Consider the following 12,500-nt stretch of genomic DNA (forward strand, 5'->3'; position numbering starts at 1 on the left):
CGTGAAGTGTACTGACGACACTACCCCAATAAGAGTTTTTCGAGATGAGTCTGCTACCCCATTAACTTTACGATATGCAGAAACACCTTGGAAACAGCCTATAAAGCAGATGTGGGACGAGATCGCCCTCCGATGTGACGCATGAGCGCCTGCGTGTGCGCATACCGAAGTCATATATTACAGGCATGCAATGGCAAGCGCATGCTACCCTGTCCTTTTAAACGGTGCCAACATCCATGTTGCAAACAAATGAAGGGCGATTTTCCGGGTTGAAGATGTCAAGAAGATGAGAGAGAGAGAGAGAGAGAGAGAGAGAGAGAGAGAGAGAGAGAGAGAGAGAGAGATTTAATCATATTCTTCATGAATCGAAGCCCCTGAAAGTTCATACCTGGATTTGTTTTTATTCAGGAACCTGACCCAGATTCCGAGCGAATGAAGGCGATGCCCACACTCGACCTACCATGCCCGGGTATTTTGAAGGGGAAGGGGAAGGGGGGGAAGGCTTTTAATAAATTCCGCCCCCCCCCCCACCATATCCATTATGTTACAGTGACCCCACTTTTGAATTGTCCAATGTTCTGCTTTGTGTTGCCAAAATGGTTCCACCTCAAAGTCTTCTGAGCGACGATATTTAGTTTGGAAGACGGACAATAATAACCATTCCATCGTCCCCAGCTGACAGAGTTGCACGTACACCATAAGCATTAAAGCTCGATGTAGCAATTTATTCAATCAACTGACTTAAATGTCTGTGCTACGTTCTATTAATATTAACATTTAAAATGATTTTTTCACAAACTTTATCTTTCTGTTTACTCTCCTCAAATAACATTTCAACCACCGAATTACGAAAAGCAATCAAAAGCCCTCAAATAGAAACTAATTCCTAATCGGGCTCACATCTAACAGGGTTGCCACGTTGCCTCTCGAAAAATAGTCGATCAATAGACGTCTCGGCTCTTTCAGGAGACTAAATATACACAGTTTCTGGTTTAATTATCGCTCGTTTCCCCGCAATGATTCATGACCCGTGATTCACCAGCCGCTGGGCTCTCTCTCTCTCTCTCTCTCTCTCTCTCTCTCTCTCTCTCTCTCTCTCTCTCTCTCCATACCGAGGCAATGAGGGTTCGAGTCCCAAGCGAGGAAGGGGAAATTTGGCACTGTTCCCTCAAAGTCTTGAATTTGATGATTTGTGTACCTGGTGGTCAGCTGATCGCAGTGTGACGCATTCTGGGAAGAGAGACGGGGCACCCTACAGCCCCATTCTAGCCCAGACCAGAAGAAACAAGCAATAGAATATAAGGTCGGGTTAACCTATCACAGGAGGCGACTGACCACTCCGCCACTTAACGTAAGGAAGGTTATATGCTAACAAGGTGGCTTGGTATAGCATTAACAAGACAATCTTCAGCGATACATGAATGGTAGCACTAACGAGATACTTCAGTCAACCAACTCCTCTCTCTCTCTCTCTCTCTCTCTCTCTCTCTCTCTCTCTCTCTCTCTCTCTCTCTCTCTCTCTCTCAGCTGACCTCTATCTCCCAGGATACCTATTAGCCCTTAAGTTCTAACACTTGTGCTACATCATAGTCTAAAATACCCAGAAACATAAACTATTAGCAATAGCCTTAGTGACATCAGCTTTCCCATTTCCTCACACTTACCTGGACGCGCTCACCTCTGCAAGCCTTGAATCCTGATGGGAAGTTAATGACGAAGCTCTGTCTTCCACAGGGAATTTGAACCCACGCATGCTAGAAAGTGTGAGGTTACAATGATGTAATGGAGCTGGAGAAGAAAATATTTTTCGGGTTTTAAGGTAACAGACTAAATTTGGAACCCAAAACTTGGAACGCAGACTTGAATTAAGTAGCACTTCCTGCTTTCTCTAGGAGTCAGTAGGATGGGGAGACCTGATTACTGAGCAGTAATCTATAGGTATATAATAAATGGCATCCGCAGTTTATAGTTGGTCAAGTTACGTCGCTTGATGAGATGACTTGATGTCATGACTCAGATTGGTTTAACTTGGGATTTATCATATTTCTTTCTCGAATAACCATTATCTCTCTCTCTCTCTCTCTCTCTCTCTCTCTCTCTCTCTCTCTCTCTCTCTCTCTCCCTTATTCCTTTTCTTCATCAAACATATTTCTTCCTTAATCCCTTTTTCCATCCCATTCTGCAGCTCTCTCTCTCTCTCTCTCTATCAATCTCCTCAGTCCAGTTCTGCCATTTTCCTCTCTCTTCCTCATTTCCCATCCCATTCTGCTCTCTCCAAATTTACCTCATCCCTCAATCTCTTCTCAATCTCCCTCAGTTTTTTCAGTCCAGTTCTCTCTCTCTCTCTCTCTCTCTCTCTCTCTCTCTCTCTCCAAATTTACCTTCATCCCATTCAATCTAATTATATTTCTTCCATCAATCTCCCTCAGTTTTTTCAGTCCAGTTCTGCCATTCAATATTCTCTCTCTCTCTCTCTCTCTCTCTCTCTCTCTCTCTCTCTCTCTCTCTCTCTCTCTCTCTCTCTTGCCCCCCCCACGAAAGCAGCAAGAGTGCCGTGAAGTATATGACCGTGAAGCAAGCGGCCACCTACCAAAACAAAGCGTGGTGTCATATGCCAACAAATACACACAGAGGAATTACGCGGGCGCATTTATAAGCCGCTTCGTGTGTCCTATGTGTGGTTTCGGCAGATAACATCCGATGTTGGAATGTTCACGGATGTTGGAATGTTCACTGGAAACAGCGGTATCTATGTATATATTACGTATACTCACCGAGGTATGAATGTTGGAATGTTCGACGAAAACAGCGGTATCTATGTGTAAATCATGTATACTTACTGAAGGTATCCTTATGTATACATTCAATTGTGCTGTGTGCATGTATGCACCTTGCGCAAGTGAAATTGCCCGGGTTCGATCCACAGGCGAAAAAGAGCCTTAGGCACGATTCTTTAAGCACAACTGAGCCTTTGCTGACCTAGACAGTAGTGGATTGCAACATGAAGAAGTACATGGGGCTGGCAACCTCATCCTAACGGACTACTAAGGGGAACGCAGCCACAATATATATATATATATATATATATATATATATATATATATATATATATATATATATATTAATAACGGTATGAGAATCTCGTTACATTCTCTACTCTAACCGGATCTCACTCTGCCGGGAAATGTAACAACAAAAACGAAGAAAACAACAAACACGTTTTCTGACCGGGAGATTGTGTTACAGGGCGCTTAGAGAGAGAGAGAGAGAGAGAGAGAGAGAGAGAGAGAGAGAGAGAGAGAGAGAGAGAGAGAAAATATTCCTTCTCATTCTCAAGTCTCATTTCACCTTAAGTGCTTGATGGATGGGGAAAGCATTTTTGCGTTTGATGGATGAGAGAGAGAGAGAGAGAGAGAGAGAGAGAGAGAGAGAGAGAGAGAGAGAGAGAGAGAGAGAGAGAATAACCTACAGTCAATTCGTCCAGTTGAGACCAGCAAATGAGAGACAGTAAATGGAGAGAGAGAGAGAGAGAGAGAGAGAGAGAGAGAGAGAGAGAGAGAGAAGAGAGAGAATAACCTACATTCAATTCGTCAAGTTGAAACCAGCAAATGAGAGACAGTAAAAAGAGTGAAACACACAGAGAGAGAGAGAGAGAGAGAGAGAGAGAGAGAGAGAGAGAGAGAGAGAGAGAGAGAGAGAGCACTGTAATATTACACAACGCACCGACTACTTAAGAAAGAAACTGATACTGGGTCAGATAAACTCATGTCAACAGACCAGATTGTGACGACACCAAGCAAAAAAATGTTTCTTGAATATTAATATATATTTCACAGTCGATTCCAGCAAACACTCGCCTGCCTCCGGTGAGCTTTCTATCCGCAGAACAGCTTCGTAGAACATTTCCTAATCGTAGCTACGAGAAGTTACGATATATGTGAAAACGGACGATTTAACATGACGGGATCAAACATTTCCCACCAGACACCTGCGCAACAAACACCTGTCAACATTACCAAACACGATGCCATCAAAGAGTCTACAACATACAGTCAGCGAACGACAATAACACTCCCTGTTAGCCTACATTGTAACCAGCCTTTTGCCAGCCCTATCTCCTGCTCCGGGGCATGTCTTGAGGAGTTTATTTGTTATTTCGAAGCGTTTAAATGTCCTGAATCATGGCCATGTCCTAAATAAAGACCACGACTCGTAAAGACGCCATTTTGGTGTATATTTTCCGAGGGATAAGATAACGACGCCACTCGACAGGATTAGGTATGAGGCTACACCTGCTGGATTAAGCTCGCGATCTCTCTCTCTCTCTCTCTCTCTCTCTCTCTCTCTCTCTCTCTCTCTCTCTCTCTCATTACCAGACCCCTCCAGTTTAGTAGAACAAAAAACAAAAAATCCAAATGACCTTATTTACATATAAAAAAAATTACGAAAATATTAAATTGATATTACAGATAGACATAGATCCATTAAGAAACAAAGTAAATACGTAAATTTCCGACTCAAATCGGGATCGAACCCCGGTCTCTCAAATGAAAGGCCAGGGCGCTACCAACTGACCCACCCCGTGTGGGTCAGTTGGTAGCGCCTTTGGCCTTCACTGAGAGACTTTCGACCCAATGAGTCGGAATTTATATATATATATATATAGATATATATATATATATATATATATATATATATGTAAATATATATATATATACATATACATATATATATATATATATATATATATATATATATATATATATATATATATATATATATATATATATACATCACTACGTCATGGACAGCATGACGTTATAAAATGTATTGCGTCATCAACCGGTCCAATCGCCTTCGTTCTGCACTGCAGTACGAAGTACAGTCGCTCAGGAAAAAAAAAAAAAAAAAAAAAGGTCGCCTGGACAGACAAACAAAGAATAAGGGAACATAACAAAAGGAAAAGAATATACTTGGAATGACAAACAAAGGACCTTTCCTAGATAGTGACCCCAACCAAGTTCTATGACTCATATCTCTTGGAGGTCATCGTCTTTGTGACATAACACAACAAGAACAAAAATTCACTTGGAAAGACACACAAAGAATGAGAACGAAAAAAAAAAGGACTAAACAGACACTTAAAAATTCCCCCGAAGATTCTTCGGCGAAATCGAGTTTTCTGTACAGCCGCTACAGCGTATAATCAAGGCCGAAGAAAACAGATCTATCTTTCGGTGGTCTCGGTATAACGCTGTATGAGCCGCGGCCCATGGAACTCTCAGTCGGCCGTGATGGCCTGGGTTGTTGCGTTGCCAGAAGCACGATTATGGCTAACTTGAACCTTAAATACAATAAAAACTACTATGGCTAGAGGGCTGCAATTAGGCATGTTTGATGACTAGAGGGTGGATGATCAACATACCAATTTGCAGCCCTCTAGCCTTGGTAGATTTTAAGATCTGAGGGCGGACAGAAAAGAGTTCGGGCAGAAAAAAGTGCGGACAGAAAAACTGAGGACAAAAAGGTGCGGACATAGAAAGTGCGGACGGACCGACAAAGCCAGCACAATAGTTCTCTTTCACAGAAAACTAAAAAAGGGAAAACCAGAGATAAGAAAAATGATAACACAAAAAACAAAACACAAAAATACGGGAAAACACAGATAAGATAAATGATGATACATTTTTGCACGATAAGCAAACGCATTAAAATAATTAGAACTGAATGAACGAGTTCTAACGCGCGGAAAGGGTTCCTCATCATAATTCCCAATGCAATTTCAGCGAGTGAAACAACGCAAATATTCCGCAGTTGCAGAGCATTGCAGAAGATGAAACAACAAAAGAAAAAAAAAGGAATTTTATTAAAGAATATATTATATATATATATTATATATATATGCATGTATATATACCGTATATGTATATATACATATATATACATAATACATATGTATAAACATATACATATATATATAAATAAAACATAAATATCAAATTAAAAGTTACTCTCGGGTTTAATAGAGACATGCCTAACAAAACTTATAATTTAAACAAATATACTAATATGATAAATACGGTGAGTAACATTCACTGGAAAATGAAGGGAATTAAGGTCGCAAGCACACGCACGCACACTGGCACAAGTAAGCAAACATACTGGAACCAGCAGGAAATTACGCTCGCAAGCACACACACAAACACTCACACACACACAGAAGACAGCTCATGAAAGCTACATAAACACACACACATACACACACAAACAGAAGACAGCCCAAGAAAGCGACACGTTCCAACAAATCACATACGGCGGGTAATATCGAATGCTTCGACCACATCTTATCTCCAAACGACAACTTTTACAGCTACATAAAAGATCGACGCTGAGGTTCGGACCACCAAATCCAGTCATTCTATTCTCTCTCTCTCTCTCTCTCTCTCTCTCTCTCTCTCTCTCTTATCGACCCTGTTCCCTCGTTCTCCATTTTTTTTAACCGCAAAATAACACAAAATATCAGATTTTATTTGGTCACGACCGCAAATATTTGTTGGAGCATGACAAGGTGAGCTGGTTTGCACATTCGGCTTTTCCCGTGCGAATACTTTTATTTCCGCATCGAATGCATAAATACATACATACATACTTTCTACTTGTAACTGAACTTATAATAGAGTACTCACTGAGAGACAAAACCACGGGGACTCCTTGAGTGCATCACTTACCTAAGGAGAAAAGAAAAAGACAAATAGAATGTGTTCATTTGATGATTATTGCATCCAGAATATTATATTATATAATATATATACATACTGTATATATATATATATATATATATATATATATATAGTTGCGGGATGAGGTTGTCAGCACTACACCTGCTGCAACTCCTCTACAGTTGACTAACCACCAGGCACATAATTACCTGCTCAGGCCATAGATGTACACTGGACTTTTCTGGGAAGGGGCCTAAACAGTACCTAGCCGCACCCCCTTCTTGGGATTGATCTCCGGTCTGTGAATGTCTGTCTCTCCCCTTCCACTGCCAAGCTTTGGAATTCTCATCTAGCTTCTGTTTTTTCTCGATTTATATAACCTTCCTTCCTTCAAGAGGCAAAAGACAGGTTTATCAATCAATTCATTCCCTTCCCTTTTCTGCGCTTTTATTTCCTTCGGGCATGGGCAAGAAGGGGGTATGAGATTGCCCGTCCCAAAACCTTCACCCCTCGCCTCCGAAAAAAAAATTAAATAGAAATTCGCTTCCTGGTGTGTTACAACTGTTCGTGACTTATGTAAATAAATTGCAGAGCCCTGACAAGGAAAGGTCACTCGCCTTATTACAAAAATTTCGAAATTACATTTTTTTTTTTTTTGCTACCGTAATTCCATTACAGCGGAATGACATCGGAACAAGAGGCTCTTAATTTTATTGCATCTGCATCGGGTCTAGAATTTTGTAAAGTATATATATATATCTCTGATTTGCGTTTTGTTTTTTTACGTCCAGTTTCTCTCTCTCTCTCTCTCTCTCTCTCTCTCTCTCTTTGTGTATGTATTGTATGTCTATGTGTTATATGTAAATATGTGTGTATATATGTAAATATATATAATATATATACATATATACATATATATATATATATAATAAATAAATTATATATATATATATATATATATATATATATATATATATATATATACAAATACATTATTCTAACCTCGCTTACTCAACACGACAGGGATTAATGACACTTACGAACTAAACACATCATGACTCACGTTTCGCGAAAATTCGTGAATCTATACATATACACAATATAAACACAGTAACCATGACTATTCATCAATATGCTGACTACAAAAAATCCTGTCCTTGAGTAAATAATAATTTGCATTGTATTAAATTACATGACATGCAAAGCGCATTAACTCAAGAACACTTTAGTTTTCATTTTGTTTACTATTGAAAAATAACAAAAACAAGTAAAAAATGAGCCGAAGTTTCTTCGGCGCAATCGATTTTTCTGTACAGCCGCTACAGCGTATAATCAAGGTCACCGATTATAGATCTAACTTTCGGTGGTCTCGGTATCATGCTGTATGAGCTGCGGCCCATGAAACTTTAACCACGGTACGGTGGTGGCGTATGTTATATCGTTGCCAGAAGCACGATTATCATTAACTTTACCCTTAAATAAAATAAAAACTAATGAGGCTAGAGGGCTGCAATTTGGTATGTTTGATGATTGGTGGGTGGATGATCAACATAGCAATTTGCAGCCCTCTAGCCTCAGTAGTTTTTAAGATCTGAGGGCGGACAGAAAAAGTACGGACAAGAAAAAAGTGCGGACGGACAGACTAAGCCGGCACAATAGTTTTCTTTTACAGAAAAAAAATTTTTCGTAAACAGGAAATTTGCACTTTCATGATAACAATAAGACTTTAACAAAAATACATACAAGTACATATTTCCCAACACAAGAAGTCTTCGACATAATATACAGACAAAAAAACAAAACGCAAGACCAGAAGTATTCGTGAAAACCGCAAGAAGAGGAAGAGTTTGTTTACATACGGCCCTTCTTGTGTCTAGCAACGACGGGCCACAGGAGTTCCCTAAATCAACAGAAGAAAGTTTATTCCTTTCTCTTCTTTTTTTAACTTTCCCGTAACCTGCTTTCTTTCTGATCTACTGCCTTTCGTTCTGGGAAGAACGGAGAGAGAGAGAGAGAGAGAGAGAGAGAGAGAGAGAGAGAGAGAGAGAGAGAGAGAGAGAATATTCATTCTTCTTCATGTACGATTTCGTTGAAAAGGATACCATCACAAGCTTAAAGGCTCTTACCTTTACTAAACAAAGAATGTAACCCCCCGTAACAATCCTCTCGAAAGCTGGCAAGACAGGACGTGGGGCTTGCAACCTCACCCCTACAGTTTTATAAGAATCACAAAAATCCAATATAACATCTGCTTGGGGCATTCAATGCACCTTGCTGAGTTGAAGCATCGATATGTCTTATCAGCAACCTTCCGCAGAGAGAGAGAGAGAGAGAGAGAGAGAGAGAGAGAGAGAGAGAGGCTCTGCTTGTCACAACGTACCTTTAATTTTCTGCGCTAGACAAGCAAGGGGGGGGGAGGATAAGGAGGGGAGATTGGAAGGGGGTGTAGTGTCCTTCACCCCCCTCCCACACACACCACCACCCACCACCTCACATTCACCTCAGCTTTCCTCAGCTCTCTCTCTCTCTCTCTCTCTCTCTCTCCCTTTCCTCACCGTTTGGTCACAGATGGCGATCCTCCATCCTAATTCTTTTTTATTTCTTTATCGAATTTCTTTCCCAATCGTTAGTAACTGCCTTTATTACCAGTCCTCATGTTCCTATGAATTTTAAATATACAAATACAAACCTCCGTGAATATTAAAATAAAGAGAGAGAGAGAGAGAGAGAGAGAGAGAGAGAGAGAGAGAGAGAGAGAGAGAGAGAGAGAGAGAGAGAGAGAGAGATTACTACATACCCTTATTTTTCTTTGAATTCTTAATATAATAAAGAAATAAAAGGTTACAGGAATACCAAAACAGAACAGAACAGAGAGAGAGAGAGAGAGAGAGAGAGAGAGAGAGAGAGAGAGAGAGAGATTCCGACCTATCCTTATTTTCCTTTGAATTCTTGATAAAATAAACAAATAAAAGGTTCCACGAATATTAAGACAGGACAGAGAGAGAGAGAGAGAGAGAGAGAGAGAGAGAGAGAGAGAGAGAGAGAGAGAGAGAGAGAGAGAGAGAGAGAGACTGACTGACGTCTCCCTGAATAACAAAGATTCCTTGAAACCGGCCAACTTCCACAAGAAACGCCACAACAAGAATAATTAAAAGACACAAGACCAGTCATTGTCAAAGCCACGCCCTGTCTCTTCGTGGTTAATTGCACACGCCATCAACTACACGCCCTCGGGGAATCGTTATGCGAAATATTGTGGGCAATTGTTAAAAAATAGGAATGTATTACGTAACATCATAAGCGGGCTCGCGCGCGCAAGCATACATACAAATATGATAGCGTTCGCACAAGCCCCATACATAATCGTATACGCATATCGTATGTATAATTTTTATACGAAACTTAAAACTGTACATAAAATATATAGAGTTTCGTACACGCCTGCACACATACATACACACTATGTATATATTATATATAATATATATATACATACAGTATATATATATATATATATATATATATATATATATATATATATATATATATATATATATATATATATATATATATATATATATATATATATTATTACAATATGCGTACGATTGCTATTTTAGTTACTGGAACCATTTTCAATATGACCCATAACAAGATGAACAAGAAAAATAGGAATTGATTTGTGAACTTTAAATCTATAATAATAATAATAATAATAATAATAATAATAATAATAATAATAATAATAATAATAATAATAATAATACCTACATCAATCAAAACCACGGTTCCAATACATGTTAATTCCAAAAAATTAGTATGATCATTATTATTGAATGCCTTTGGGTATATTCCGCAGAACATTTCAAATTCAATAACCATTTATTTATAGAACCAGAAAAATCTACAATTTTTAAAACACAAAGAAATATACCCGTAGAAAAAATTTAAATCACAGTCCTTTATATATACATACATACATACATATATATACAGTATATATATATATATATATATATATATATATATATATATATATATATATATATATATATATATATATATATATATATATATATATATATATACATGTTCCTTAATGAAAGGGGTGGCGCCAGAAAGTACGAAGGGGGAGATTTAACCCCCCCTTCCCCCCTTCATAAACGCGGGGGTTCTTTCTTGTTGCATTGGGTACTTGGAAATACCCAACCGGAAATGCCAAAGCGATAAGGTACGACAATTTTGTCGACTGGGTGATTTCACGGTGGTGCCAGACCTACGATGCTTCCTGGTTAATTATTCTGCGTGAGTTTGTGTGTGTGTGTGTGTGTGTTCAGGTGAGTAATATGTATGTGTGTGTGTGTACATATATACATATATATACACTGTATATATAATAATATGTATATATATAAACGTATATATACATACATAACATATAGAGGATATGTTAAAATTAATATATTTCTCCTCTTGTGAGTTCGTACTTACCTGCCGTGAAATTATTTACGCAGTCTGTTAAAATATAATCAACAGAATTAACAGAAGAGTTCTAATAAGGACAACCCGAGTCTCCGGCTACAAAAATGAACGCCTCACAGACACTATTTACAGAGAAATGACGTCACAAACTTGTAATCATCATATATTTATTTAAATAAGTTACGGAAGTGTAAGAGATATAAAAGTATATTATACTATATATATGTGCATGTATATATATATAAATATATATATTATATATTCTGTATATCCTTCGCATCCCACTTCAGGAAACTGAAAAATCATAAACTGGATTTGCAAAACACGTATCATTTGCAGCGGAATAAGAAGCAATTGAACATGAAAGAATCTAGGCCTGGAAATCAGGAAATAGAGAAGTATCAACAAGTTAATATATACGAGGAAAATAGGCCTAGCCTCCAACTTTATAGACACAAGTATATAAACAAAAACAGATCTGTGATTCTTCTAAATAACATTGAAAGAGAGAGAGAGAGAGAGAGAGAGAGAGAGAGAGAGAGAGAGAGAGAGAGAGAGAGAGAGAGAGAGAGGGCTGAAAGGCTTCCGTTTTATTTATAGTCTGAATCTCGCCAACTTTAGTTCCACCAACTTCTCCTTCCCGTACCAGTACCCTAGTCGAGGTAATATCGCTTCCTCATAGTTTTATATTCTCTCTCTCTCTCTCTCTCTTTAAATAATTATAAATAGAACTCTCCCCTTTCTTCCGTGTTTCCAAGAATCGGAAGTTCTGCCTGAAAAGAGTTAGTTTCATCATCTCCTATTATGGTGAGAGTTCTCTTTATCTCTTATAATAATCATAACATGATCTCCCCCCTTCTTCCGTGTTTCCAAGAATCAGACGTTCTGATTACAGTGAGGTAGTTTCGTAATATGGTCAAAGTCCATCATTACTTTAACCTACTTATAAATTTTTTTCCCTGAAGTGACGAAGAGTGATTTGGGGCATCTTCGCCCATGCTGGTTCCTTCAATTGGGTGCTAACATAAACGAGGAACCAAGGGTCGATCGATTACAGTAATAATTCTTCAGTGAAATGGGAGAATTGCTTCTTAGTGACCTTAAGGGGATAAAAATGTTTTAAACGACGAGGTACCTGTGACTGGATTTAAGGAAAAATAAATGCGGATAATTACCTAAAAAAAAAAAAAAAATCAACACCAAGGTATAAGAACCGCTGGCTCTATTCCATCCAAATCTGAAGCTGAAATTGCTCATAAGAACCACTGGCTCTATTCCATCCAAATCTGAAGCTGAAAT

At 38.6% G+C, this 12,500-nt stretch overlaps 1 protein-coding gene across 14 annotated transcripts in view; it reads right to left on the bottom strand.

Moving 5' to 3' along the window:
- Nuak1 (Nuak family kinase 1) overlaps window positions 1–12,500 on the bottom strand; it is a 137,172-nt gene that overhangs the window by 108,771 nt on the left and 15,901 nt on the right. Inside the window, exon 2 of one of the 14 annotated variants that reach the window (XM_067088579.1) lies at window positions 6,687–6,728. The exons of the other annotated variants lie outside the window; for them this stretch is intronic. The gene's annotated coding sequence lies outside the window, so the exon portion shown is untranslated. The remainder of the gene's footprint in view (window positions 1–6,686; window positions 6,729–12,500) is intronic. 14 annotated transcript variants of the gene reach the window in all.

This window comes from Macrobrachium rosenbergii, chromosome 45 (assembly GCF_040412425.1).
Source record: "Macrobrachium rosenbergii isolate ZJJX-2024 chromosome 45, ASM4041242v1, whole genome shotgun sequence".
Taxonomy (NCBI): domain Eukaryota; kingdom Metazoa; phylum Arthropoda; class Malacostraca; order Decapoda; family Palaemonidae; genus Macrobrachium; species Macrobrachium rosenbergii.